The sequence below is a fragment of the Arvicanthis niloticus genome, chromosome 6, assembly GCF_011762505.2.
Source record: "Arvicanthis niloticus isolate mArvNil1 chromosome 6, mArvNil1.pat.X, whole genome shotgun sequence".
Lineage (NCBI taxonomy): Eukaryota > Metazoa > Chordata > Mammalia > Rodentia > Muridae > Arvicanthis > Arvicanthis niloticus.
The window spans coordinates 605,188-630,812 of record NC_047663.1 but is presented as its reverse complement, the minus strand read 5'-3'; the positions used below and the strand labels follow the sequence as shown (position 1 = coordinate 630,812).

Below are 25,625 nucleotides of genomic sequence, written 5' to 3'. Positions count from 1 at the left end.
TTCTAAATTTGTGTTCTTTGTCCTATGTATATGTGAGAATTTTGGCATTGATACATCTACCTGTTAGATCATACTTAGATCATAATCAACAGCCAGTATTGGCTCCTGAACAATCTACTTTCACAGTGTCGTTTGCTGGATTTTTAGCTAAGACCTTGTAGTACAAGGTGGATATTCCAGAGGCATTTCTAGCCATCATATATACAGCTTACACATGTTTCTGCTGACTTTGAGCTAAGAATGCCTTTAGATATCACTGCTTTGACATTGTGCCCATGTTCAGGAGAGGACTGAACTGAGCAGGTGTAGGAGTAGCAATACCTATATGTAAAAGGATCCAGACTCCCTCAGTAAAATGTCAGTGATTCCTTCTTTGAAGAAAGGCATTGCTTTGGAAGCAATTCCCATGCTTTCTTTTCCTGCTACTGGAGGTTAGGGGACAGACCTTTCCCAGTTCTCCCGACTTGGCTGATGTGATGGCTATTCTTGGTAGTCAAACTGATTAAAACCTAAAGAATTTGGATGTTGTGCAGGAATTTTTCTTAGTTATAGCTTTTGAAGTGGGAAATCCTTTTCTCCTGTAACCTGGATTTTTTGAGGCAATGAAATGCACCTTTAATTTAGGCCACAGCTTCTGGTGGCAGCCTCCACGTGAAAAGGACATTCAGTATAGTACTCTTTCTCTTGCCTGCTTGTTCTACATCTAGTTAGCAAGTTTTTAGTTGTTGTGGTAGTGGCGGTGGGAGGTTGTTTTGGTTTTGTTCATGGTTTGTTTGTCTGTTTTATTGGCATTAGAGCCCACTTCTTTGGAATTCTTATAGATACTGAAGACCAACTGAGAGACACAGCGACATGAACTGAGCCTCTACTGGCTTCTACAACTTTCTATTGGCAGTCATTATTAGACTAGTTGGCTCACAGCCTGTGAACCATTGTAGTAAATCCACTTTCTGCACACACAGATTCACACTATGGGTTCTGTTCATCTAGAGAGGCTTCCCTAATACTGCTGTCCGGTTTGTTTTTGTTTTTCACCTTCCCACGGAAGACGATGTGCCAGCTGACAATAGTGCTCCCCGGTGTTTGTCATCTGTTTCCTGCTTTTCTCCCAGGCTTATCCCATACCTACCAGGTGAGAAGTAGCTGCGGTTTACCTGAACCCAGAACGGAGCCACAAACAAAACTCTTGTTTCCTAAAAGTTTGTTAACTGTCAATATTCGGGGCACCCACCCACTTGTGGGACAGGTTAATAATCCCACTGCAAGCTGGGTAAGGGGGCTATGCAAGCTATCTACCTTGATTCCGGGAAGAAGAAGGGGAAGTGCCTAGTGAATGCTGTGAAGGGAGCTCAGGCAACTCTGAAATCAGGACCTGGTGAGCACAAGGGCACTGCCCACAAAGGGGAGGAGCAGGCAGCCGAACCTTGGAAACTGGAGTGGTGGGTCTTCCCCCGGAGCTGGGTGGAAGACAGATGGTTAGGCTGTTGGAGGACAGGCACAATTGCTACTGAAATGCAAATCTCTGCAGATCTGGAAAAGGTCTGGCACTGGGCTGGAAGTCTAAGCCAGGAACCGCTGTGCTGATGCCTCAACGCACTCTAAGCCAAGGGAGGTGCTCATGTCACTCAAGATTCACTGGCCAATCAGAGCCTTGAGGCGGACCTGAAGCGGACCAGAAGCGGAGGCGGGTTCTTCCGGGTGCCTTGAGGCAGGTTTTGCTTAGTAGCTGAGCTGTCTTGAGTAGTTGCAATGATATTGTGCTCTGAAGTTTGCTGTTGTGTGCTGTGAGGCACGCTCGGGCAAGCTCGGAACTTGGTACATGGTGAGTACAGATCACTGCCAACAGGAGGCAGGGGGCTGAGCGTCGGGAGCTAGTGTGTCGGTGTCGCGTCTTTCCCAGGACTGGGGAGTTGCGCGGGGGTGGGGTGGAGTGCAACCAGCGGCCAGATGCTGCCACCTCTGAGGTCCCTTGTCCTAGCCACTTGTTGGACCCAGCAGTAGCCTCTGAATTACTTCACTATGGGAGCTGCATCTGCCCAGAACATTTGGAACAGTGGCTTGTGTGTAGAAACATTCTTGGCGGGATGCTAAACTCGGAGAATTCCTAGTTTCCATAAGTTCTGTCCTTAGCATTTAACATTAAGGTTTACCATCCATTTGGAGTTAATTTTGTGGAGCTTGTAAAAGGCATCTCATGTTGGGTCTCAGTCCAGTATTAAGCTGTGATGCAAAGGAGTAGAACTGATGATCCGAAGGTTTTGCTAATACTTAGGAGAAACTAAGTCACACCAAGTAGAATTTAGCTAAAGGAGGACGGCATGTGAAACACCCCACAGATACGGAGTATGCTAACCAGAGTGGGTAGAGATTAGAATGCTAGGATACACGTGTTTATTCACCAGAATTGTCCAGAAATATGGGTCTAAACCATAGAAGAAACAACCCTGATTTACAACCAGCCACCAGGCCCATATCAAAGAGCAGGCCTCTGACAAGCTGCTCACTGAGACATCACAGGATCACAATCAACAGTAAGGCCTGGTGTGCCCTAAAGGCTCAGTTTTCTTCTCAAGAACAGCATAGTACTGCCACATGGGCAAGATGACACCTTGTGACAGCTATTTGACAAGGTAAGAAATAAAAACAAAATACTGTAGTGTTTGATCAAGCAAGGCTTTCTTTCTCTGATGTCCCCATGTACTCAGAACGACTAAAAGGCCCTGGGCCCAAACCATTACCAGTTCTCCCAAGCATATTTTTTATTTTGAGAGAAAGAGTTCTGTTTTACCTCAGACAGGGCCTTGGTGAGGTGTTGCTTCAGATTCTGAGAACACAGCTCTTCCCACTGCATGGGGCTGTGGTTATCAGTCCGAAGGCCACTGTAGCCTTGATCAGGAATGTTCCTGAGACACCCTGAGTTCCTGCCCCAGCCTGCAGGGATTCGATGAGATCCTAGAGAAGGGGGCAAAAGAATGAAGGGACGAGAGACACAAAGATTGAGAGCTAGTCTGGGTTTCTGATCAAGCTCTGAAACTTTAATTTTGGGGGCAGGTTATAAGGACACAGCAAAACAGGAAGTTTGGGTGAAGATCATTGCTTAGGGCTATTCCACCAAGACTATCCCACTGTCATATCCTTATTGCCCTAGACCACCCCATTGTCATAACTGGCTCCCAGGAAATGCCAGACATTCTTTAAGTTCCTGGGACATGAGACCTCCTTTCTTAACCTTCTATTGACTAGTCTTTCCAGAACAGCAGGTAATTTCCTGAGGTTCTCTTAGAACAGCAGATAGTTTCCTGGGTTTGGGTCCCGGCAAGTTCCTCTTGTGTTTGATTGAACTTCTCCTGAGTGCGTCCCATTGTATGATGCTTCTGTTAACTTCATAGTTTCTTCATCTTTCTGTTGACTTCATAGTGTAGGACTTTTGGGTCTCCTCTCCAGGATGGGAGGTGGTCAGAAAGAAAGCAATGTGTGAAATAGACCGGATCTGAGAAGGTCATCCTTTGTGGTCCTTTGTGGTTGCCCTTGTGTACTCTGTATAAGAACTGCTCCCAGTTTTTGTTCGGGGGTTCTCTTGCCTGCAATGCAAGAGAGCCCTGGTGCACCAGTATCATTAAACCTCATGTTGTTACAGCGAATCCTGACCCTGTGAGTTTCTGGGGGAGTGAGTCTCCTGATTTTGGATTTTACAGTTCAACAATAGATGTCTCCCTTGTCCTTCCATTTCCCCCATGTAAGTCGTTTATACAAGATGGTATTCTTCTTAAGAAGCTTACTTAGCATAATCCATAGCTTGTGCAAGACCCCCACCCCCCCACCCCAGGTTTTATACTTTCTATCTTCTCCTTTTCCTATGCTTTTCACTACCTGGGACCTTCCACTTAGGGCCCTGTCTCTGAAGAATGACCTGCTGTTTTAGGTCACTGATGTAATTAAGAAATAATCCTGGGAATATCTATGCTGTGTAATACCCCCATCTGTCTACATGGCTAGAATTGCAGTCTCCAGTCCATATTTAAACTGTTCAGAATGTAACCTGGGACCCAAACCTAAAAGAGACATAAGGGTGACAGCATTTGTGGAATGAGGATTCAGTCCTAGGCTGGCTTCTCTTTTAGCATTAACTAGTGTAGCTGGTCTTTGCTACTTTGTGGTTTCTTGTTTTTTGCACCGTTTATCCCCCACCTTACCCCCTCACTCCCTAATACTGAAAGGTATAGAAAACTTATGAAAAATATAGAAAGTTTTATGACCCCTAGACCTGAGCAAAAAAAAAAAAAAAAAAAAAATGCAGGCTAGCAGGTTCACTAGTTCCACCAAGAAGGCAGAACTAAATGGGAGATTTTAGGTCTTCTCTGCCCCGGGATTCATTCTACATTCTACATGTACCGGGAGGGGTACATTATCCCGGAGTCAGAGGACACTTGCTGGATTAACATTCAGGAGAGGAAGGGAGAGGCTGATTAACATTCCTCAGACCTCAGGGAAGAGAACCCACCTGCCTGCTGGTGGGGAAGGCCCAAAGCACAGATGGTTGGGCAAGGTTACATTCTTGTAAAAGATGAGTGTACAAGATGTTTCCACATGACTCTGGCTGAATTATGGGTTGGGACTTTCTACTGTTTTTATGTTATGTTCCCTTGGTTACCCCCTCAGCAACCCCCCTGGTTTGTGCTTTTACCCTTTAAAATTCCTCCCCCCCACCCCCAGGCCGCTGGGTCATTTCCTCTGCTCCTGCGTGGGTTATGAATTGACCATCAGCCGGTTGATCCCGAAATATACCTCTTGCTGATTGCATCTAGATCGGTGTCTTGTGAATTATTGGGTGACTGTGACATCCGGAGACTTGAGTAAGGGACTCCTCTCTTGGGGATCTTTCAGTACCAGATAGGATGGAAACAAGGATAGAGGAGAAAGAGATCCTTGAATCTGATTGCTTTCCCTTTTTTATTCTTTGACCACAGCTACTAACAGATCCCAACCAACCTCCCTAAAAGACCAACAACCTGCCATCTTGCCTCTCTGGGGTCCTTGGATGTATGTACCATCCAAAATGTTACTGATTGCACATGTCACACCATCACAGAAATCTGTAGCTGGCAAAACCATGCTTCTATTAGAGCATGAGGCAAGTCACAGTCAGGGGCTGCAGACAGTCAGAAGCAGCCTCACATCCCTACACCTGGGACCATAATGAAAGAACATTATTATCATATTTCTGTGTTTTATAAAGAAACCAAAATTCCAGGATTCCCAAAAATGTCACTACAAACCAGAGTTAGATGCAAACTATTATCAAAGAGATTTTTAAAAAAATTAATCTTTTAATTGTGTGTGGAGTGATTGTTTTCCTAGAAAGGCTTATTAATTCTAGAACAGCTGCCTCTTCAGCCATTCAGAAGAATGTTTCTGAGACATGCTATATTGACTGAGGTCACCTTGATCCCAGTACCTCTTCACAGCAATGGCTTTGCTTTCCTTTGATTAAACATCCTAAATTCTTAAGTTGAAGAGATATATTAAAACAGAGTTTTAAAACTACCCATTTGAGTCATGGAATTAACTCGCTTTTATCTATAGTAAATGTTCTAGGAGCATACCTAGGAACAGTCAGGTCCTTTCCTTTTTATTTCTTTTTTCACCTCCCAGTTACTGTTCCTTGATTTCAAATTCGTAGCCACCTTTTGGTTCAGTTGTTGTTACTGTTTGAGTTTGATTGAAGTTTGGGTGCAGCACTTCCCAGCTGTGAAGCAAAGCAATGGTTACACTGGACATTGTGTCATGGCTTATGCACACAAAGGACTCTGCCTTGGAAGATGAACAGGTGACCTTGAATGGAAGATATAACTAAAATACAAATTTATTATACTAGGGCTCTGCCTGCCCCAGGGTGGCGTGAAAGGACAGAGCTGGGAAGGTCTGTGCTATCTGAGTCTTTAATCTCTACTCCTCCAGTAAGGGAGCTGCTACTGTCCTGTGGACAGGCTAGCAATCAGGAGGAGCACAAGTGAGAGGGAGCTTGCAGGTTCTTTCCATATTCTCCTCTGATGCAGTTCATCAGAGAGCTGAGAGGGAGCCCACAAGCCATGCCATGGTGAGTATGGCACACACCAGGAAGAGCAGGTTGGCTAAGCTATCAGGGTTCAATCTGATTGGACTTGGATGGACCTTGAACAAGATTGTGGTGCTGTTGGTACACATGGTGACCTGGGCAGATGGCCTTGGCCTCTCATCCTGCCTGAGTGTGGATTCCCTATGGCGGGGTCGGGGGGAGGGGAGGAGGCTCTGCAGCTCTGGCCATAGGAAGCTGTGTTGCTTATACTATCACTGCCCAGTGTGCACACATAGCACTACTTCTGGTGTGCAGTGGGAAGACAGATTTGAAAAATCAAAGGTCTGGTTTCTAGAAGCTCTGAACATTGCATTGTGCATTCATTTTTGTGTGATAAATTTTACAAGTCGTTTAGACACTGGTAGAAAGGAGATGATAAGAATCGTCCTTCAGCAATATTTGATTAAAATCCTTTAACCTTTCCCCTACCACTGGCTTCAATGAATGGTGTGATTCAGGGAAATTCAGTTCCAGGGTACAAAAGGAGTTTCTGAAATACAGAGGTTTCTCAGGTGTGCATGGAGGTGTGCAGGTAGGTAAGGAAGTTTCCACATCATGTGGCAGAATTCATGTGTCAGGAAACAGATGTTAAATTATTCCTCAACATTGTTTTGTGTGGGGGCTCAGTGTGGCTGGGTTGGTGGGGATAAAAGGGGATATGGGGAGCTGCACAGATAGTGCCCACCTCTCTGATCACCTCCATACAGAGAGCTTTAGAGCACGGGGCCTCTCTGTTTGGAAGAGAGATCAATGGTACCCGGAAGGTCAGAAAGTAACAGTTTAGAGGTCATTGCGAGTTATTTTAGTGGAAGTTGTAAAGTCTGTGGTTATTCACTCTTTGTTTTCTTAATTAAGGACTGTGTATTGTAAAATAAACTCTGATAGTAGCACATTGGGATTTCTCACAGATATCAACTAAAATTGGTTAAAAACATGTTGTGTTATGATAGTTGAGGTAAAATTATACATGTTTAATGAATGTAATCTGATACATTTGGACATAGTACCTATACCCAAGCAACCCCAGTGTACATTGTTCTCCTAGAAATGACAGAATTGCCATGGATCCCAGCAATCTTTGTTTTTTTTTTTTGTTTTGTTTTTTTTTGTTTTGTTTTGTTTTTCGAGACAGGGTTTCTCTGTGTAGCCATGGCTGTCCTGGAACTCACTGTGTAGACCAGGCTGGCCTCGAACTCAGAAATACGCCTGCCTCTGCCTCCCAAGTGCTGGAATTAAAGGGGTGCACCACCACTGCCCGGCAGATCCCAGCAATCTTATCAGTATATTTTCCATGCACTAGAAATTAGCATTGAGAAGCAACAAAATTGTCATCTTCACTGCATTTATACTCATGGTAGCCTAACTATGAGATTCACCTCAGTGCTCATTTGTTGAGGACAAGCTGGGTGCCTCAGGAGGACACTGTGCTAAAGGAAGGAAGACAATAGCAATGGTTAAAGGATTAAGTATTGTAAAGACTCTCACAGCCAGTGCTATATTGGTCATAAAGCAGCATGTGACTACAGCTTAAGCAGTGTCAACCCATTTCCTTCTCCCATCTGATTTTAATCTTTAGTGCACTCTCATTGTCAGATGATGTGAGAGCTGCAGCCGTCTTGTCTACACTGCAGGTAGCAATAGAAAACTCGGGGCAGAAAGCACAGGATCTAGCTGAAACAATCACCTTCAAAGGGCTTTTCTCATGTTCTTTTGGGTGGTATGTGGAGAAGAGGAATGAAATAGCAAGCTTTTTGTACCAAGAATTATTGTAGAGATGAGAAGCAAATGTGCTATTATAGTGTAGTGTGAAGATGCTTTATTTGGATGACACGAGAGCTTTCTGCCAATGAATCATGCTACATGAAAAAGTAAAGAGGTTAAGAAACAGACTGGGTATTTTGTTTGAATTTAAATAATGACAGTAGATTACAGTTTTGACAGTAATTTTCTTTACAGTAAATGACAGTACATTACAGAACAAACAAAGAATAATCTTAAGTTTGTGATCATCTGTTTTCTCTAGATTAAATAACCTGTCCTAGATAGTAACACTTTCATTTTTGCTTTGAAGAATGTGTTTTTTAAAACATTTTATGGACAATGTTTATCTTTAATGTATTATTAATGTATATTATTAATGTATTATTAATTCTGTATAACATCATACTAATTTCTGTTATTTGAATAGTTATTCAAAGATTAGTTTTTTTTTTAAAAGAAGGAACAGTATTGCTTTGGAATGGGAGGGGCAGAACACGCTGTAATTCCACATTCCAAACTAGTGAAAGTTAACACAAGTCAATGGCCTGCTTTTGTTTCCTGCATGATATGTATTTCACATTACTGAGAGCAAAACTTCTGATTTCACAGATCTGGAGTGGGCCCAAGAATGAGCTTGTCATGAACTCCTGTGTTGATCACATTGTGAACCCCAAGATTGTGATATTTACTGAAGAAGAAGAAAAAAAAAAGCCAACCTGTTCCTAGATGTGATGTGGCTTAGTCCATAGCATGCACCTTTAATCCCTGTGGCTGGAATACAGACTGGCCCTCAGCACATACTTTAAACACAAACAATGAATGTAAATTTAATTTTAGATGGAAGCACCTGTGTTTGAAAGTGATGTCTAATTAAGTGGGAGGTAAAATGATGAATCTGGGAAAGACTTGACAGAATCTGATATAGTCAACTATCAAGAGAAGAGACAGGAAAGAAAGGCAGCATAAGAGTAGCACAGAGGGTAAGGAGTAGCACAGAGGGTGAGTGGAGGAGACAATTTTAACCAGAGAGTATTACAGAGACAGGTTGAAGAGAGATCAAGCTAGACAGAGATGATTATAGAATGAAGCAGAGAATGAGAAGGAGCCAGAGATTAGAAGAGATTGCTAGAATTAGTTTGAGACCAAGCAGAGTAATTCAGTTAGAAATAAAAGAAGCCAGTTTGAATGATTTACCATGGAGAGTTTTGAGCCATAACAGCTGAGTTGACCAGCCCAGCCAGAATTCAGAAAGAAAAAAGGAAGGGTGAGTTTATTTATCAGTAAATCTCAGATAAGATTGTATGGAGGCTAGAAGCTTCTAGGACTAGGCCTAGGTTAGCAGATGAAGGAAGTAAGCCTCCGAGATTATAGTTACATCAGGCAAATAAAAGATACTTTTACACCCCTGTGTGATAGTCACTGTCTACACAAGCAGAACAAGGACTCTATCTGTCACAGTCATGCTGTCCCTGTCTTTCCTATTTGCCTTTTCTTTGTACATTATTGCTTTCTGCCTTCTTTGCATTTTCATTTAAGCAATATTGAAATAATGTTATAATTGAAGATATATTCTTCTCTCATACAATATATCCTGACCACTGTTTCCCTTCCCTCCAGTTCTTCCAGCTCCCCCCCCCCCACTTCCCCTATTCTCTCCCCTAGATCCACCACACATCCCCATTTCCTCTTCAGAGAGCAGCAGACCTCCAAGAGAGGACAGCTAAACAGGACAAAATAACATAGGAAAAGACAAGGCGAAAGCCTTCACATTGAGGCCGGGCAAGGCAAAACCAATAGGAAGGAAAGAGTCTCAGGATCAAGGAAAAGAATCAGAGCTACACCTGCTCCCACTGTTAGGAGTCCAACAAAACACCAAGCTAACAGCCATAACATCAGCAGAGGACCTGGCACAGACCCATGCTGGCCCCATGCTTGCCATTTAACTCTCCATATGGATCCTGGAAATCCAGAGAGTGTTAGTCATGGATCCCCTTCATATCCTGGGCCTCAAGTTAAACCAAACATTGGTTGACCACTCAAACAAGTTTGTTACTGTCATGGTCCAGCACATCTTGCAGGAAGGACCAATTGTAAGTAGAGGGTTTTGTAGCTGGGTTGGTGTCCAGGTCTCTTTCTGTAGCCTGTAGAGTACCTTGTCTCCTACAAGAGGCTAGAACATAGGGGTGAAGCTTGACCTCTACATTCAGTGGAGCTGTGTAGAATTTGTCCTCAGTGATGGGGCCCTGCTGTCAGTCTTCGAAGAGCCAAGTTTTGTCTTAGTATCAGCATGGGTTGGTTCAGAATCTCCAAGGGACTCCCTTGGCCAACAGCTCTACCAAATGTAATGTACCAAATGTACCATTCTGAACATTGAAGCCCCACCTGACTTCAGAAGTTGGTCAGTTCAGATTCCATATCCTCCATTACCATGAGTCGTTATTAGGGTCACCCTCACGGATCCCAGGAAGTTGCCATTACACTGGGTTTCTGTACTGCCCCTAAATATCCCATAATTCCAGCTTTTTTCCCTGCACTGTATTCTCTCCCTTTGTGCTATCCCCTTTTCCCCAAATGATCCCCACCACTTCTGTACCTATCAAACCCCAGTCATGGAAACTGATCTATTTCCCTTTTGGGTGGACATCTATGCCTCTTCCCAAAGCCCTCTTTTTACCAACCTCTCTAAGTTTCTGGAGTGTAGCTTGGTTATTATGCACCAGATAGATAATATCCATTTATAAGTGAATGCATACCATATCAGTCATTCTGGATCTGGGTTACCTCACTTAGGGTGTTTTTTTTCTAGTTGTATTCACTTGCTTGTAAATTCATGATGTCATTAAAAAAATCCAGCTGAGTTTGCATAAATGTGCCACCTTTCTTTTTTTATATTAAATTTTATATTAAATTTAATATAAATATGCTTCAGCATATTTATATTAGCATATAAACATGTTTGAGCAGATGTCCTCTTGGAAGGTGCAGCACTTTTTGGATAGATGCCCAAGAGCAGTCAGTATGACTGGGTCTTGAGGTAGACGGATTCTCAGTTTTCTGAGGAATCATGATTCTGAGGAAACACTGATTTTTCACAGTGGCTGTATTGCACTACCACAGCATAGGAGGATGGTTCCCTTTCTCCTTTTCCTTGCCAGCATGAGCTGTTACTTGTTGATGTATTGTTGACCTTAACCATTCTGACATGTGTAAGATGGATACTCAAAATAATTTTGATTTGCATTTCCCTGATGGCTAATATGGTGAGGATTTCTTTAAGTCTTTCTCAGCCATTTGAGATTTCTCTGTTCAGAATTCTATACTTCATTTTTTTTTGTTTTTGTTTTTTTTTTTTTACTTTTCTTCACTGCTTATTCTATTAGAATGTAGAAGGACTTCATAATATCCCACAGAATTGGAGACAGAAATCTATATTCTGGAATCCACTGATGTATTAATCATATCTGTAAATGTCCTCACAGACAGTGGTGACAAGTTGACATAGCTAATTAAATGTTACTATGATTATCTACTTATGAATGGTTCCTGAAAATACTATAAAATCTATATACCATTTTTAAATAGGATTTTTTTTTTTTGCTTTGGAAAACCTTGTTCCTTGAATTCTTCATATATTTTGTATATTAGGCTTCTATACAATGTGGATTTGGTTTAAAAAAAAAAAACAAATTCCCATTCCTTAGGCTGCTTCTTTGTCCAGTTGACTGGCTTTTTGCCACTTTCTAATCCATTTCCACTTGTTGACAAAGAGGAGAAACAGGGTGCACAGTACGAGTGCTGGCCTGTAATTTCCTTGATTTTTTAAAAAGTATATTCTTGCAGTTGTTGTTTAGAAGGTTTATAGGTCAGTCTTTCTGTCTCCTTTTTTCAGTGGTGCCATCCATGTTGTGTGATTTTATTCCTTATAATCTAATTCTATTATTGTTTCCCTAGGAAATGATAGACCTTCACCTGTTTTTGTCTTCTGAACATTTACTAATCCATGTTATGAATTTCTTGAGTTTTTGATAGTTTGGGGGCATTCTGTGGAGAAACAGTTTTAGTTCCCTCTTCCTGTTCCTAAAGACCTGCCTCTCCTTATTTCTTGGCAAATCTGTGCTTTCCAGTTCTTACAATCATCAGTGTTTGGATTTTTGCTGCTGAATGATTGAGATGGTTAAGACACTGGATTTGGGTTTTTAAAACTTTCTCATATATTATTATCTGTGTGTCCTAATTAGCTTTAGTTGTCAACCTTTTAGAGATGGCTGTAGTCATCTGAGGGAGCCTCACTAGAGGCATGCTCTCATCATGTTGGATACTGTGTCAGTGGGAGATTGTGTAGAGTAATGACTGATGTGGGAAGGCTCTTCCACTGACGGTGGCAAGATCCCTAAGCAAGTGGACCTGGGCTGGATGGGAGCATGGGACTGTGACCCAGCAAGAGAGCAATTCAGGAAACAATGTTTGTCCATGGTTTTTGCCTTTCTTTTTGATGCTTGAGTTTCAATCGTAAGCTCCCAAAATGATGGACTGTGATCTGAGAGGACCAAACATGTGAACTTGTTCATTACCTGAAATCTGAGATGCCTTTGGCTAGAGGATTCAGTCACAGCCATTGCAAATTAGCAAGCTAGAAGAAAAAAAAATAAACAACCAAAAAAAGGTATGCAACATGTTATTTTGCTGCTGGACAGAAGTTATTTTGCTCCAAAAGAATGTTCTTTTGGAGGACTGTGGAAAATATAACTTGAAATGGCATGGTTGCTATTGAACACATGTGTGGGATATTTTAGGATGTTGTAACCTATGATGATGTGTATATGAACTTCACTGGAGAAGAATGGGCTTTGCTGGATCCTTCACAGAAGAGTCTCTACAAAGATGTGATGCTGGAGACCTACAGGAACCTCAGTGCTATAGGTAAGACACTGAATTTTCCTTCACTTTTTCAAATGAGGGAACAGCTGTTTCTTTGTGACTGATGCTCTTCTGCGATTTCAATTGAGAATAAGGTGAATAAATCAGGTTCACTAAAAATAGTAAGATAATTTTTTAAAATTTATACTAATATATCATTCCTTTTCCAGTTCCTTACTTTAGGATACAGTTGGGAAGACCATAATGTTGAAGAACACTGTCAAAGTTCTAGAAGACATACAAGGTAATTTTCATGTGCAAGTTGGTATGAATCTGCCTTGAAGAAATTTTAATGTGTCCTGGAAATTTTAAAGAAAAGCAACACTGTATAAAAAGTACTTCTTAAGTGTATTGATGATCATTAAATACTCACAAATCCATATGCCTCAATGTCAGGTGTTCATTTTGTGTTTGCAAGGCATTCCTCTAAGAAAGAAGACAAGGAAACAATGCCTTAACAGATATTACTATGTAAATCATAGCCACATTGCAGTTACTCTGTTGAAATGCCAATCTATTTAGACTAATACCAGTCACATATTGCAAAAGATCTAATTATTGAATATGTGTATATGTCCAAAACCTTCTAATAAGCAAATATTCCATGGTAAAAATAAAGCTGGTGTTACTCACATACTTGTGGTAACTTTCCTAAGTTTAGTGAGAGGAGAAGTTCAGAAGAGTCAAGACTGTTGTTGTGGGGACATTTTAATCCCTTTACCACATGTCTCTGATGATCTAAAGATCAAACTATGTGAATGCAATGTGGAAATCTTTTATTTGTTTTACTTTGAATAGCTATATCCTGTGTAAATAGATACAAACCATAAAAGTGTAGAGACATGAAAAGAAGTGATATACCCTTCTCTCTCCCAGAATAATTAAAAGATAGTCCCCATATGAGTAGACTCTCTGGAAGTTTATAAATAGTTTGTTTTTCTATTTCATTGGGACTATATCAAAATAGTCACATTGCAGAAAATCCCTATGAGTTCTAGGAATGTGGAAGTTCTTCTTGTGTCCTTGTTCACTTTGCAAATATAAAATGGAAATGTAGTGTATATCATACTACATTCTTGAATGCACTCATTGTGGGAAGCCTCAGAGCTCTCTCATCCTTTAGTTCTCTTCAAATATGTGAAAAACCTCATAGAGAAAAATCATGCTACAAATGTGAGCCATTTAATAAATGCTTTTACCATTACAGGCATCTTTAAAGACTCAAAACCACCCATAATGAAGGGGAAACAAATTATAAGACCTTAAGATCTGATTACTCTTAACAACTAGACCAAATTGTAAAATTAAGTTTTACAGATATAAAGATACTTCAGTGTAATGAATGTGGTAAAGCTTTCACATGTGCCAATTATCTTGGCAGGCACAGAAGAAGTCACAGTGGAGAGAAACCCTCTGAATATACTAAGTGTGGAAAAATCTTGGCCTTTCACGGTTATCCACAAAGGCATGAAAGAATTCATACTGGAGAGAAATCTTATGAAGTCATTCAATATGGTGAATGCTTTGCACATCACAGTACTCTCCAATTACATAAAAGAACACATACTAAAGAGAAACTCTACAAATGTAACAGATGTGATGAAGCCTTTTCAGAACAGAGTTGTTTCAGAAGACATAAAAGAACACATACTGGAGAGAAACCTTACAAGTGTAATCAATGTGGTAAAGCCTTTGCATATCAAAGTACTCTTCAAGTACATAAAAGAACACATACTGGAGAGAAACCTTACAAGTGTAATCAATGTGATAGAGCATATTCCCAAAAAGGTCATCTCCAAATACATGAAAGAACACATACTGGAGAGAAACCTTATGAATGTAAGCAATGTGGTAAAGCCTTTGCATGTCACAGTAGTCTTTACCATCATAAGGGAACACACACTGGAGAGAAACCTTACAAGTGTAATCAATGTGATAAAGCCTATTCAAAACAAATTAGTCTAGAAATACATCAAAGAACACATACTGGAGAGAAACCTTACAAGTGTAATCAATGTGATGAAGCCTATTCAAAACAAATTTGTCTCCAAATACATAAAAGAACCCATAATGGAGAGAAACATGAATGTAACCAATGTGGTAAAGCCTTTGCATCTCATGGTAATCTTCAAATACATAAAAGAAAACATACTAGAGAGAAACTCTACAAATGTAATACATGTGATGAAGCCTTTTCAGTACGGAGTTGTCTCAGAAGGCATAAAACAACACATAGTGGAGAGAAACCTTATGAATGTAAGCAATGTGGTAAAGCCTTTGCACGTCACAGCAGTCTTTACCAGCATAAGGGAACACATACTGGAGAGAAACCTTACAAGTGTAATCAGTGTGGTAAAGCCTTTGCATGTCACAGCAGTCTTTACCATCATAAAGGATCACATACTGGAGAGAAACCTTGAAAGTATAATCAATGTGATAAAACCTGTTCAAAACAAATTTGTCTACAAGTACATAAAAGAACCCATAATGGAGAGAAACATGAATGTAACCAATGTGGTAAACCCTTTGCATCTCATGGATATCTTCAAATACATCAAAGAACACATACAGGAGAGAAACCCTATGAATGTAACCAATGTGGTAAAGCCTTTGCATGTCTTGGTTATCTTCAAATACATAAAAGAACACATACAGGAGAGAAACCCTATGAATGTAACCAATGTGGTAAAGCCTTTGCATGTCTTGGTTATCTTCAAATACATAAAAGAACACATACTGGAGAGAAACCCTTTGAATGTAATCAATGTGGTAAAGCCTTTGCATGTCCAAGTAATCTTCAAAAACATAATAAAATACATACAGGAGAGAAACCCTACAAGTGTAATCAATGTGATAAAGCCTATTTCTGACAAAGTCATCTCCAAAACCATAAAAGAACACATTCTGGAGAGAAATCCTAAGAACATAACCAATGCAGTAATGCCTTTGCAGGTAATAATAGTCTTTGAATACACAAAAGAACCCACATTGGAGAGAAACAGCCTATTCAAAACAAGTTTTCTACAAAAACATAAAAGAACACTGACTAGAGAGAAAACTTAATGAATGTAAGCAATGTGGTAAATCCTTTATATCTCATGGTCAACTTCAAAGGCATGAAATAGTTCATACTGGGGAGAAACCTTAGAGATGTAATCAATGTGGTAAAGTCTTTGCCTGGCATAGTAGGCTTCAAAGTCATAAAAGATCTCATACTGGAGCCATACCCTATGAATGTAACCCTATGAGTGTGGTAAATTCTATTCACAACCAGGAAGTCTCAAAACCCATAAAAAACATGTGCTGGAGACAAACCCCATGAATGTAACCGGTGTAATAATGCCTTTGTATATCACAGTTATCTTCAAATACATAAAAGAACACATACTGCAGAGAAACCTTATCAATGGAAGCAATGTAGTAAATCCTTTGCCTTTCATGATCTTCTTCAAAGGCATGAAATTATTTATACTGGAGAGAAACCTTACAAATGTAATCAATGTGGTAAACACTTTGTAGGTCAGAGAAGTCTCCAGATTCATAAAAGAACACATAACTGATATTTTGAGCACAGTATGCTTCCCTGATACCTTTAAAACACTCAGTCAGAAGCCCTGAGTGGTGGTGACTTCGGATGGTATTGAGGTAATTAGGGGAACCAAGCTTCAAACACATTCCTCTAAGACTGGGGAAATCAGGCATTTGCAAAGAGCTGCAGAGTACAGGAAAAACTATTAGGGAGCAGGAGCTTTGGATGTGAAAGGAAGAAAATTCAAAAGCCAGAGAGCAATGCTTGGGGGTGTACCTGAGGATAAGGTGGCTTCTACAGTGTCCTCTGTATCCACTCAGCTGTGGTAAGTCAGCCCTGTCCAGGTCTCCCACTTTTTCCTTTTCTGGGCAACTGTATGTAGCTGTCAGTGACAGCACCTTTCAGGCCCCTGCTCTGTGGTCTCGATTTTGGACCTTAAAGCTCCTCAATCTCCACTGTGTCATCCCTATAGCCTGCTTGAATGGTAGGAATAAGAATGTTCTCAGAGACATTTATATCTCTCCCTGAGGAAAACATCGAGTGAAACAGTGGACTCCATGAAATTCAAATTTCCCCTGCAATCTCATTCTAGAAGAATGATTCCTCCAGAAGAGAATGTCCATGCTGAATAAACATCTCATTATCTGAACACCTTATAAGATAGAAAGGAGCTGAGAAATGGGGAGGGATTTATGAATAGAAAAAGGTTCTTTACATGTGTTGGTGTTGCCGCCTGCAGCAACAGCTGAACAGGTTTACCTGCAAGAGAGGCTGAGAATAGGGAAATGGGCGGGAAGAGATGAAGCCAAGACAAAGTTCTCTGATCAAGGCTCCAAGTTTAATAATTTGCTTTCACATATAAAGGGGAAGCCCCACCCCCCAGAGTCTTTTCTCCATTCAGCCCAGAGGCTGGGCAAGGAGATAGCAGTCTGGAAGGTATCAAGGCTAGCTCAGCAGGCAGCCCATTCTTCTTAGCTCAGGTAGCAGGCTCCAAGTCACCAAGGCTGGTAATGCAATGCATCTCCTAGGTCCTACTGTTGCTTGGTCTATTGTGGTAAATGACTTTGCAGGCCTGCTCAGGCCTGGGGGAATGGCACAGTTCCCCCCTTAATTTTTTAAGATGGCATTGCCAATATCTGGACGGGGCACAATATTTCATCCCGTCTAGGATCTCAAGTGGCCGGGCAACCATGCCTGTCTTAGGTTGGCATTTATATTACTCTTATATTACCCGTCATTGAGGAAATCATACATAGCATATTGATGTATGCCTCTGCCTTAGGTTTATGGGAGCTAAAAATTACTCCTATAATTACCGATCATTGAGGAAAACATACATAGCATAATGATGTATGCCTCTGCCTTAGGTTTATAGGAGCTCAAAACACTCTTACTCGTCATTGACTAACCAGCCATCATTGGCACACTCTTTAGACCAAGACCACATTCAGACCAAAGGACCTGTGGGCATGCACTACATGCAGTTCTTCACAGTGATGTGTAACTGCCATGATGAATAGCTGAGCTTGCTGAGAACGATCCTGTGTGAGGGCAACCAATCTGCTTAAAATACAAGGTTCAAAGGTTAAAAGCAACATGATTATCCAAGCAATGTAGAAAATAAGGTTGGAAGTGGAAGTATTTCAGTATCTAATTCAACTGGTAATTAGCAGGGATCAGACACAAGTCTAGCCACCAGATGGGTAGCTTAGTAAAAATTACTTACTCTCCAGTAAGAGTGGAGACTATATACCAAGTTAAATGAGCTGGTTGATAAAGATTTTGAGCCATCTTTATCATTAGAATCATAATTAGTAGGCTCAAGATCTGTGTCCACTTGATGGACCAGTCTTTCAGGCAGCCATCAGGCTCCAATTTCTTTTTCTGAAAAATGTAGACTGACCCATGACCCCAAATTAAAACAGGATCGGGACCACATCAAGTATTGTTAAAGGGTCTCTCCACAAGACCCTGGCAAATGAGCTAGAAGTAACTGGATGCCAGTAGCAATCCACTGCAGTCTGACCTTTTAGCATCAGTTTGCAGGAAATTTAAAACAAGACAAAAGCAAGGTGTGCTTTTGGTGACCTTGGGGTATAATTCCCCCTTTCTAGTTTAAAAAAGTCATTTTTTAAATTACTTGTAAAACCAGGGAAGAAGCACCATTAGCTGCTTTTTCCACACTCAGAGAGTTATGAAGATATTATTTTGAAGTTTCACAATTTCTTGTCCTTGAGGATACTAAGGAAATATCAGTAATATTAAATTGTCAATAAAACATCTCAAATGTTTGACTGTAGCCAAATAACTGTAATAGCCAGTTCCATTATCTATCTTAGTCTGATATGGAACACCAAGCACAGGAAAATTATAGGCAATAACTCATTATAATTTTAGTTGCTCTCTTGTTAAAGTAGTTGCAACTAAAAAGCCTAAAAGACATCAAGTCACATGTATATATTATAATTTTTTAATCAAAAATGAGTAACATCTATTTGCCAAAATTGATTACATATAAGTCTTTAAGGCTTAAGACCATTATGAAAAAATTGAAGATATTGAGAACAAGTTTTTGCAATTTAACTTTCACACTTTTTAGAACTGACAAATTGTTGTCTTAAGCTATTACTCTTCTGATGTTGTAAAGAGTAAGATTGTATGGCCAGTTATTTTTGAAAGGCCTAGAATATGTCTAGTATATAAATCTGCTCTGGCATTGTCCTGTGGTTCAGACAATCCAATGAGCTTTTAAATGTCTTATAAAGTTAAGAAACAGTACATGTTTCATAAATTAAGCTGTATTTTTATAAATAAAATTTGAGAATTAGCTATATCTAAAAAAGAAACAATTTTAAGCAATTATAAATCATGAGCCATATACTGGCTATGAATATATAAATTGAAAGCTTGATTTTTTAGCATTTCAAACAGTGGCTACAACACATAATTTAATTATTTGTGTTGAAGCAGGGGAAACTCAAGAAAATAAATATGTGATTTAATTACATATACTGTCTTCTCAATAGATGAGGCATCTGTAAATACAGTAAATATAGCAAACATCTTTTCTACGGGCTGTATGCATAGTAAATTTTAGGAAATATAAAAGCATGCATAGAGAAAAACTGTAACATATGATTATCAGATTTGTCTAAAATGTTTGCCATATAGTAGGCCAAATATCACTATTTTAGATGAAGAAAGATAAATCTATATTAATGGTTTCTTTTTCCAAAGGGCTGTTGTGGACATATGAGTAGTAACAACACAAACAGCCAACAATTTATCATAGTCTATATAATTCATCTGTTGATAACTAACAGCTTACTCTATTTTCAGCAAAGCTATCTCTCCTTTATAGTTAATTGTCAAGGGGAATTAGAACTTGTATCCCTTTGAAAATATCAAACAGAGGTTTAAATCCTCCTATAGTAAGCTTAAGATAAGATTTTAGCCAAATAATATCTCTTAACAACTTTTAAAAATCACTAAACGCAAATCAAGATTAAAAGCAAACCATTTTCCTTTTGCATGTACACTTACAAGCCAGAAGATGGCGCTAGATCCCCACCACAAATGGTTGTGAGCCATCATGTGGTTGCTGGGAATTCAATTTCTCTATTTTTAATTATAAAGTTTAGCTTTTAACGGCTGAGCCATCTCTCTAGCCCCAACTATCTGTTTTTATTAGAATTTTCTGTGCCACAATCTGCTTAGGATATAACTGAGGTCTCAAATATTGAAAAGATATGGTCTTTGAATCCTTTTTGGAGCAACAAGTACTCCAAAAATTTTTAAAGCTCGTTATATTGGAGCAAAGGCTTGTAGAAAAACTTCTTTAGAGAAATTCGCTAATAAAGTATCATGCAATGAATAATATACACTAAAAGATTTAAACTCTTAATTTTTTGTATTAAAGCAACAACAATATTTTTGTATATAATGTAAAGCAATTAACCATTATTTGAAGCAATCATTTCTAACAATATCACTTCATGGGCTCTTAAAAATTACGAGCAAACTTACTGAATGTAAACCTCCCACCTTTACCAGAAATGTAAAGGAATGGTATAAAAATATCTTTTATATCTATAATAATTCTATAAGCATTTACTGGAATGGCAGCTGGAGTAGGCAACTTAGGCTGTAATGTCCCATTAGTTTCATAAATCTTAAGTTTGAACTTTGTTTTGGATTAATTTAATGACCAATCTTTTTTAGCTGAGTGAGAATATCAGATAAAGGCCAACTTTATCCTCTAATAATTGTTACATACATTAGAGGAACCAAAAGCATCTCATTTTTAACAACTTTGGATATAAAGGAATAACAACAAATTGAACAATATTTTATCAGCAGGTACAGTTATAACTCATGGAGGGAAGTAGGCATAATTTTAATGTCTCCAGCATAATTATAACTCTCTCAGCCCACAGAGTTTTAAAGTCTTTGGGTCTTAGGTTTACCTCTCCTCGAAGAAACAAGGAAGGCAAAAGACAAATTCTGGTAAACACATTTCTAGGACCTGGTGGAGAAGACCCAGGACAAAAGGGATGCTTAGCACCTGGGCTGCAGAACTTGGTCTGCATTGTCTTAATTCAAATGTAAATGCTCTTAATCTCCGGCCTATTCTCTGAGGCCTGGCTAGGCCTGAACTGCGCAATTATTTTTTTTTTAACTTTAAATTTAAACTTTAAATTTAAACTGTAAACTTTAAAAGACACGTGTTGTATCTTTTCTCTATAAACATGAGTAAATCAAAAATTCTCAAACTCTCGATTGAACTACCAACTGTAGCCAATGGAATATTGGCAGTTTAACTATGTTTTTAAGCCTCTTTTGCAACATTAGAGCATAACCATATTTTTGAGAAACAAAAGCAATCTTTAACGATGTAAGCAATCTATTTTCTCTAAAATCAACACCAAGTAGATTACCTTTATGCTATAAAGTTCTGCTGCCAATTCTTATATATGAATGCATGATATTGAAGCTTTTAATATCTCACTAAAGAGACATTGTTCTTAAATCTTATCTTTATACATCTGGTTTCTGAATGACTCTAACCCTGAGTTACCAATCTTAAGCCAACGTTTGTTACCAAGGTTGTAAACTTTTTTTAAATCATCTCCAATAACTTTAGGCTGATAATCTATAACCAAGACATGTAGAACATATTTATACCTTAAAACCAATTACAAACAAAAATGAAGTGACAACACATATATTTAAACCAAACAAAATTTCTTGCTTTTTTAGCTGTAATTTTAAGATAAAAGAACCTTGTCACAGAGATTTTTCTATGACAAATAACTCTTAACTTCCTTATTTAATCCAAGAAACCTGCTGGTCCCTTTAAAAGTGGCTTTTCCAGCTGAGCTTGACTCTTAGCTACAGGTGTTAAGCAAACTTATCAGCCGCTGTTCTGCATATTAAAACTGCCTTTGAAAACCAAGTTAAACTAGATCAAGTGTTGAATCAAGCAGTTTTAACGATCTTTTGAACATTAAACATAGAACATAAAACATAGACGACCAATCATTCACACAATGAAACACGTGGACATTGGAGTGCCAAGGGACAAACAAAGAAGCAGAATTATGGATACTGCTCAGTGATCTGCCCTCTTTTTTGTTTTTCAAATTCTTTTAAACCCAGTTCCTCTCATCTAAAGCTGCCTCTCTTGGGCCTGCCAAACATTTTCCTTCCCCCAACTCACTGTCACCCCCTATTTGATTATCAATAGCATCTTTTACAAGCTCCCAAAGGCAAAGGGTGTTAGGATCTGCCTTTGTAGTTCCTGAAACCTGTCCAACTGTTTCCCAGGTCTCCTATTCAAGGTTCCTTCCTGTGGGAACCATGGGCAGTATGAATTTGTCTCTGCCAAAAATTTTTCTAACATACTATTTGAAAACCCTGATCCTCCCGCCTGGAGAAATCCTTGTAAGCTTCGGGCAAATGCCGTTTTTGAATTCTCCTGACCTATAATACGTTGTCAACACCTAGGTAAATTAGACACCAGGCCAGCGCCTATTTCCTAGATCCTATCCCTGACAAAACACTTCCTGCAAACATGGCCTTCAACAATTAACCATAACTAGCGCTAGTATCAAAATCATTTGCTACTTACTAAGTGTGCGGGATAAAACTTCTTCTTCCATTTTCCGTAGAGCTCTACACAAGACAACGAACGTCCTTCAGCTGCTCTCTTGTCCTCAGGTCCATCCCTGTTCAAGGTGCCATTCTGTTGCTGCCTGCAGCAACAGATGAACAGGTTTACCTGCAAGAGAGGCTGAGAATAGGGAAATGGGCAGGAAGAGATGAAGCCAAGACAAAGTTCTCTGATCAAGGCTCCAAGTTTAATAATTTGCTTTCACATATAAAGGGGAAGCCCCACCCCCAGAGTCTTTTCTCAGTTCAGCCTAGAGGCTGGGCAAGGAGATAGCAGTCCAGAAGGTGTCAAGGCTAGCTCAGCAGGCAGTCCATTCTTCTTAGCTCAGGTAGCAGGCTCCAAGTCACCAAGGCTGGTAATGCAATGCATCTCCTAGGTCCTACTGTTGCTTGGTCTATTGTGGTAAATGACTTTGCAGGCCTGCTCAGGCCTGGGGGAAGGGCACATTTTGGTTAGATTATTATTTCATTGTTCCTATCTCTTGCCTTCCATCTAAACCTGTTAGGACCCTAGGGATGAATTAATAACTACATTATATCTTTATCACTGGTCAAAATTAGTCAGACTAAGTATGTTAATATGTTTTCAATTTTCATTAATAGTTTGCTTTTTTGTTCTCCATTGTCCCCCCTCCCCTACTTTAAAAAAAATATTTTAAAGAATAATCCCGCCATGAATATCTAGCTGGCCTGGAACTAAGAATATAGACTAGGCTGTCCTAGGACATCAGAGAGGTCGTCCACCTTACTTCCAGAGTACCTGCATTACAGGTGGGCATGTCACAGCTACATAATTCAGGTCTTCCAGTTAGCTTTTTCAGGATGAGTGGCTGAACCTGCCTAGTTAGGTAACCAGGACACAGGCTCTGGTCCTGACTCCAGTAACAGAAGAAGGCTCCCGTCAAATACAATCCTCTGCCTTAAAGTCCACTGTCTTCCAACTATGAGCAGCATTGATTTTCTTTATCACTGAGTCTGTTATAACTCATGAAAGACTAGGGCAGAGTTTTGTTCTTATTCTACAGATGGTGAAACCCAGGCTCACAGAGAAAAGTGGTTTTGCAATAGTTGCAAAACTAATAGTTGCATCTTACTAATACCATCATTATATTAAGTCATTAAATGAGGTTAAAAAACAACCTAAGACAGGCATGGTGACACTGGAGAATAATCATGGTGCTTAGAAAGAGAGGCGGGAATTTCAGGGTTTCAAAGTCATCCAAGTTAAGAATGGTTGGTGGTTTGGTGGGGGGTTCATAAAACAAGGGGAGACTATGATTGGCTCAGGCAAGTGTCCATAGTCTTCCCTGCAGCTCCAGGACTTCAGGGACATGGCACCAGCAAGTGTTAGCTGAGGTACTTACCACCCTGTGTTTTCTGTAGAAGGTAGCCTAGGTCACTTCAAGCTCAGACTTCTATTGGTCATCAAGAAGTAGAGCTATTGCAAATGGGGGGATTAGCCTCAGGCAGGGATGCACTTTCAAATTGCATATCCAGTGTTCAGGCTTGAAACCATATCCACACCACTGACAGAAATGGACTAAGCTTACTAGCAAGTTTTATTCATATGTTTGCATACTTATACAGACTTATAAGGAAGACGCTGGAAGGAAGAATAAGGGAAAGGATGGAAGAGGACATCGAAAGGGGAAAGTGATGTTGTATACTTTATATATTATAAAGCTAACATCTACAAAAATAGATGTTAAATAAATTTTAAAAAGCAGCTAGAAAGGGAGCATAACAGTTAAGATCTCTGGTTGTTGTTATAGAAGACAAAGGTTCCATTTCAGAAACCACCTGGTAGCTTACCATGTCCTGTGACTCCAGTCCCCAAGGGTCTGGTACCCCCTTCTGGCCCCTCTAGGTACTGCACACAAACACATGCAGGCAAAGCATCCATATCCATAAAGTAAAACTAAAACTTACAAATGTAATTCTTTCTGGTCTAGAGAGATGGCTCAGAGGTTAAATGCACTGACCACTCTTCCAGAGGTCCTGAGTTCAATTCCCAGCAATTACATAGTGGCTCACAACCATCTGTAATGGGATCCCATGCCCTCTTATGCTGGGTCTGAAGTCAGTGACGGTGTACTCACATACATTAAAATAAATATTTTTAAAGCCTTTTAAAAATTCTCTAAAGTGACATCATAACCTGAGACAGACAGCAGCCAGGGCTAGTTGAAATGACCTCCTTGTGGTCCTGCATGGAAGCAGCTGTGTCCTTCTGAGCCAGCCTGCTCAGAGGCAAAAGGAGCCATAGACTCAGACCTGTGTGCTTCTGAAATGCAACCTTTTGAGGTTAGGATAGCTAAGCATAGCTGTTAATCTACAAACTGTGACCAGAGTGTGTTTCTTTGATATTTTCTGTATTTCTATTCTCTGTCCTTTGTGTGGGAACTTGGCATTCACAAATCGTTTAAATCCATGTTTTAGATCATACATGATGGGCCAGAAGATAGATTTGCTCTGTGAAAATCCATTTGCCTTAAGGGCTAGACTTACAGTCTTAAGTTCCTTTTTAAATTGTTCAAAGTATAACCTGGATCTGAAAGACCCCCGCAGGGAGACCCTCACTCAAGTCCGGATCGATGTGCACCCAATGACACACGAAAGACCTTCTTGATGCAACAGCAGAGGCAGTTTAATGGCGAGGGCCCTCAGGTCAAACTGTATCTCATGCAGGAGAAAGCAAGTTTGAACCAGAACCCAGGAAACTGGGGATATTTATAGGCAGGGGTTGGGGAGGGTGGGAAAGTTTGGTGCGGTTACATATGATTGGATATTTCAAACATCAGCAATTTAGGTAAGCATTTGACCTGGCAGGATGTTGAGCTGGCAGGATGACTAGTTATTTTTCACTATGTGTTTGAACTCTTCTGGACATGTCCTTGCATGCCTGGGTGACCATGAAACCTCAGGCCTCCCAGAAGGGAGGAAGAGGGAAGAAAACACCAGATGGCCCATTACTCATTTGGGCTTGTTTGGACTTGTCTGGGCACGTCCTTTCGGTCACCCTGTCCCTGGTGGGTCTTGATATTTTTATTATGACTATTATTATCATGTTGTTGGTGGTCTTTGCTGACCATGAATTTCTATTATTGTTTTAATGCTGCTTTCAAATTTTGT

The 25,625-nt window shown here is 40.0% G+C and overlaps 1 pseudogene across 1 annotated transcript; it reads left to right on the top strand.

Moving 5' to 3' along the window:
- Positions 1 to 1,662: 1,662 nt before the first annotated feature.
- Positions 1,663 to 25,625, top strand: LOC117711867 (uncharacterized; annotated as a pseudogene). Its single transcript, XR_013110815.1, has 6 exons — positions 1,663 to 1,822; positions 8,486 to 9,966; positions 12,670 to 12,796; positions 12,977 to 13,037; positions 14,175 to 15,796; positions 15,856 to 25,625. The product of XR_013110815.1 is annotated as an uncharacterized LOC117711867 (transcript).